This window comes from Mesitornis unicolor, unplaced genomic scaffold, assembly GCF_000695765.1.
Source record: "Mesitornis unicolor isolate BGI_N332 unplaced genomic scaffold, ASM69576v1 scaffold12406, whole genome shotgun sequence".
Lineage (NCBI taxonomy): Eukaryota > Metazoa > Chordata > Aves > Mesitornithiformes > Mesitornithidae > Mesitornis > Mesitornis unicolor.
The window spans coordinates 18,871-23,335 of record NW_010190333.1 but is presented as its reverse complement, the minus strand read 5'-3'; the positions used below and the strand labels follow the sequence as shown (position 1 = coordinate 23,335).

The following is a 4,465-nucleotide window of genomic DNA, read 5'->3' as shown; positions in this document are numbered from 1 at the left end:
CCCCCTGCCCGACCATGGGAGACAGGAATGGAACTGGGGTGGAACTCCTGAGGGCCAGGAGTCAGGCAGGGGCTGGGGAGGAACCATCTACCCACAAGACGGTCTGGGCAGAAGGAAGGAATGGCTGCTGGCAGGTAGATGTGCCTTCCACCAGTAACTCAACGAGCATCAAGGAAACCCCAACATCTCAGCCTGCTGCTCAGGCAGGGTGCACGTGGAGCAGCGGGCTCTGCCTCCCAGCGCGGCCGGCACTCGGAGCCAGTGCCAGCGCACGGCCCAGCCACGAACACCAGCCTGCCGAGGGCTGCAGAACAGCTGCTGCTTCCCAGCTGGGAGAAACTCACATTTCAGAGGTGGTGAGACTGCTTCCATGCACGTGCACTTTACTTTCAAATCCTCCGGGCTGCGAGATGTTTCAGAAACAGAAGGTGATATGATTACAATCAAGAAAACTCTGTTTCCATCAGCCAGCAGGAAAAATGAGCGGCACTATCAGCACTACAGCAGCGGAAAATAAAGTATCGCCAAAGGACAGCAAATCCTCCAGGTAGCAAAATACGGTGCCTGGCAATTAGCACCTCCTGTGCCCATCAGCGTCCCTCCCTGCCCTCAGCACTAGGCCGCTTTTCCCCCTTCCCACAGCAGGCCCCCATCCTGCCCGCAGCCAGGACACTGCCCTCCCAACACAGCAGCGCTGCGGCTCTGGGACAGGCAGGTGAGAATCAGCCCCCGAGATCCTCTCTGCGGCAGTGAGTGGGAATGCATTTGGACTGCGGGAGCCACGAAATGCCAGGCAGTTTTTCATTTTCACCTTGGCGAAGGCAGCCCACCACGCAATTTACACCTTGCCCACCCGCGCTTCCAGGGCCGAAACACCCAGCTGCTCCCACCCAGCGGAGCCACGGGAGCTGCAGGGGCAGCTGCCAGGCAGGGTCAAAGGAAGGAGCCCAGGTGGGTTGGTGGGTACGGGAGGTTCTGGAGAGGGCTGATGGGGACCAGGCACAGGCTCCCAAGTCACTGCTGGAAGCTGCTGTGAGAGTTGTGAACACTTTTCTCCTCCCCAGGATGGAGATGGAAATTGCTTCCCTGCTTCTGCAAGAGTAATCCTGTGGCATCCAGAAGCATCCCCCATCTTCAGAGATGAAGGGGGCCAGCAAGTCCCAGCAAGACAAAACTTTTCAGAAAGGGGCCACGGGCAGTGAGAGCTCCCAGCGTGGGGGAAGGACAGTGCTGCCAGCCCAGGCGTGCTCAGGTACATCGGTCCATGTGCTTCTGGGGACGTATTTTACTGCCCTCGACTACGGGGACATCACCTGCTGAATAAGAAGCAGATGGTGCAAACACACACAATTCATGGGCTTGGGTCCCCCCTGGTGTGATGGTTATTTGGTACTAATTAGTCCCAGAGCCCAGTTTCAGAAGCGCAGCAAACTTCTGCATTAAAAAAAAGAAATCTTCCTAAAACCTCAGTGCTTTCCATGTCCCCAAGTTCTGCCCTGCTCCTGTACCCACCATGGGTGAGTGAAGGCAGCTGGGCAGATGGTTCTCACCAGCTTCCTGGAGCTCCCCTGTATGTTCTCACACTTTTCCTCCTACCTGACCCCAACCGCATCCCTTCCTCTCCTCTTCCTTCCCCACCACTGCCACACGCGAGCTCTCACAGAATCACAGACTGTTAGGAGTTGGAAGGGACCTCGAAAGCTCATCCAGTCCAACCCCTGCCAGAGCAGGATCACCAGACCAGGGCACACAGGAACACGGCCAGGCGGGTTTTGAATGTCTGCAGAGAAGGAGATTCCACAACCTCTCTGGGCAGCCTCAAGGGGACTTTGGTTTTAACCACTTGGAAAGCTCAAATGCTGGATTTTCATTATAAGACAAGAAATCCACGTAAATCCACATCATCTCTCCTCCTCTGAGGAACCAGTCTTGGGTTCCTGTCCCCATCCCTAGGAACTCCATCGCTACGGGAGCGTGCGGGTCAACAGCTGCATGTGAAAGGAGGTGGACGAGACTGCAGGAGAGGAGGACCACAGCTGGAGAGGGCTGCCTCTGCTTAAAGCAGGGGTCTCCGGGGACCACAGCTCTCCTTCCAGCCCTCAGAGGATGCTTTTTCAGCATTAATTGTAAAGTTGAAGAGGTTGACGCAATGATCTGAGCCATCACGGATGACTGGACTCATGCTAAATCGCTTTGCCTGCTCTGTTGCCTCAGCGAGGCTTCCAGGAGCAGCAGCTGTGGCAATTTCTCTGCCTCTCATCAAGGCACAACCTTTGAGGAAAGAAATCATAGCCCAGGACGTTCTCCTGCCTGTGCCATCTTGGCCAAGGAGCCCACCAGACTGCAGCCTCCCACCTTAAGCACAACCCCCCCTCAGACAGCCAACAACATTTTTCTTGTGGGAAATCTTCTTCCATGGCTAACTCACAGCTGAGGGCTTGGAGTGCTCCTCACCCAGGTGGACGCTGCCAACCCACCCCGATGGCTTTATCTCCTGGGTCACCGCTCACTTGAGTACTCAGCCTTACGCAGCAGGGACGTCCAGTGGAGGCTTGTCCTTCCCAACCTTCCCATACACGTCCTCTCACGTAACAGGTCCTGTGATGAAACCCTTGCGTGGCAAAACCATAGGAACAGAGATGGAGCAGCAGCTCCTGAACTCCGCTGTGACAGCGAGTGCCCACAGCACATGGGAGCTCTTGGTCTCCTGAGCCAAGGTCCAGGCCACCTCCACCAATTTTCAGCCCTTTCCTCTTGTTCTTCAGCTCCACAGGCCATCCTCTTGGGATTGCAGATGTCACCGGCTACTCTTCCACAGCTTGTTTGTCACCAGGACAAGCTCAGGACATGTGTCAGATTAATGCCCCTGGGAAGAAAATGGCGCAGTGGAATAAATACCCCCTCATCCCTTCCTACCTCCTTGAACAACCTTGTCTTTCTGCAACGCCCCCGTCGGCTCCCGGCCTTCACAGAATAGATTTCACGATGAGCTAAGCTCAGCCTCACACCATCCCTTCGCAGCTGAGAAAGCTGAAAAGGGAAGCTGAAGAACCTAACCTTGCTGAATTTACACAGATAAAGCCACCGGCAGCCCCGAGCAAAGCTGGGATGCAACTGCTTGATTCCCAGACAAAATAGTCCTTCCTTCCCCACTGATGAGGACTGAGTGTCAGGCTGATTGGCCTCATTTAGAAGGCAAAGAAGGCCACCAAAGAGGAAGATCAGGTGGGTTTCAGACTGGTTTGCTGAGAAGGAATAGAGGATTGCATTGTCCATCAGCCTGTCCCCAGTACCACACCAGCAAATCTGATGGTGGAAAGCAAGTTTCCAGGACAGAAAGTCTTCCAAGCTAAGTGCAGTCAACAGTGGAGAAAGACTCTTTGACCTCCTGCTCAGGGAGGCCCAGCCTTGCCTCAGGTGCTGGGGATCCCTCTCGGGCTCCTTGCAGCAGGACACTGACCCACGGGCCACCGCTCACCCTCGGTTCACTGCTCCTCCTGCTCCTGCTTCTCCTTCCTCTGCCCCAGGGACAGATGCCTCCATGTTTTAAAAGCAAGCCAGAGCCCAGGACAAGGACCTTTCTGAATTTTTATAAACAAACGAGACATTTCCCTGCAGGCTTCCAGGAAAGCCACCTTCAAATCCCCACGTCCAAGAGGCTGCACCTCTGTCCCAAAAAGTTGGCAACCCTGTGAGGCAAAGGGCAAGGAGCCAGTACTCCTGACGACTCCCACCGGAGAGCTCAGCTAACGAAGCCCCAGAGCCTCCAGCCACCGCACGCCGCCAGCGGTAACGCTTCGCCCGAGGAAATCCCCAGCGCAAACAAAGCAGAAAGCAAAAGGCAAAAAGACGGGCAGGCTGCCTGCAACGCGGGAGGAGGTGGAAGCGCAGGCAGAGGGGAGGAGGGGGTAAGGGAGGCGAATGAGCGGCACCAGGCAAAATCACCACAGACCCCAGGACAGCTCCAGACGTCCTCGAGCCATTTTGGCGGCTGCACCTGCTGAGCGACCTCTCCAGACACCCTGCCCTGAGCAGGCAGGGGGAGGCAAGGTGGGGCTGGCCGCCTGCCTTTCCTCTGCAACCCTCACCTCCTCCTCCTCAGCCCACCAGGGACGCCGGCACAGGGTCCCCGGGGGCTCATGACCTTGCTCTGGAGAGGAGAGCGCCTGCCGAGCACGTTGCCACGGGCAGGGGGGCAATGGCTGGCAGGGACGCAAGCCGAGCGCCTCCAAAGCCAGGCTCTTCGCTGGAAACGGAGGCAGCAGGGGAGGGGAGCAGCTGCCTCCAGCAGCACAGGATTATGAGTTTGACTGTGCAGATCAATCGGGAGATGAAATCTAAGCGAGTTAGGCGAGGACAGAGCCCAGCCTGACTCTGCCCTTCCACAGGCCTATGGCTTTCCAGGTCCCACACACTCCCAGAATTGCTGCACAAGCTGGGAAAGCTCCAGACTTCCACTTTGCTC

At 56.6% G+C, this 4,465-nt stretch overlaps 1 protein-coding gene across 1 annotated transcript in view; it reads right to left on the bottom strand.

Moving 5' to 3' along the window:
- TEX264 (testis expressed 264) overlaps positions 1 to 4,465 on the bottom strand; it is a 34,925-nt gene that overhangs the window by 13,119 nt on the left and 17,341 nt on the right.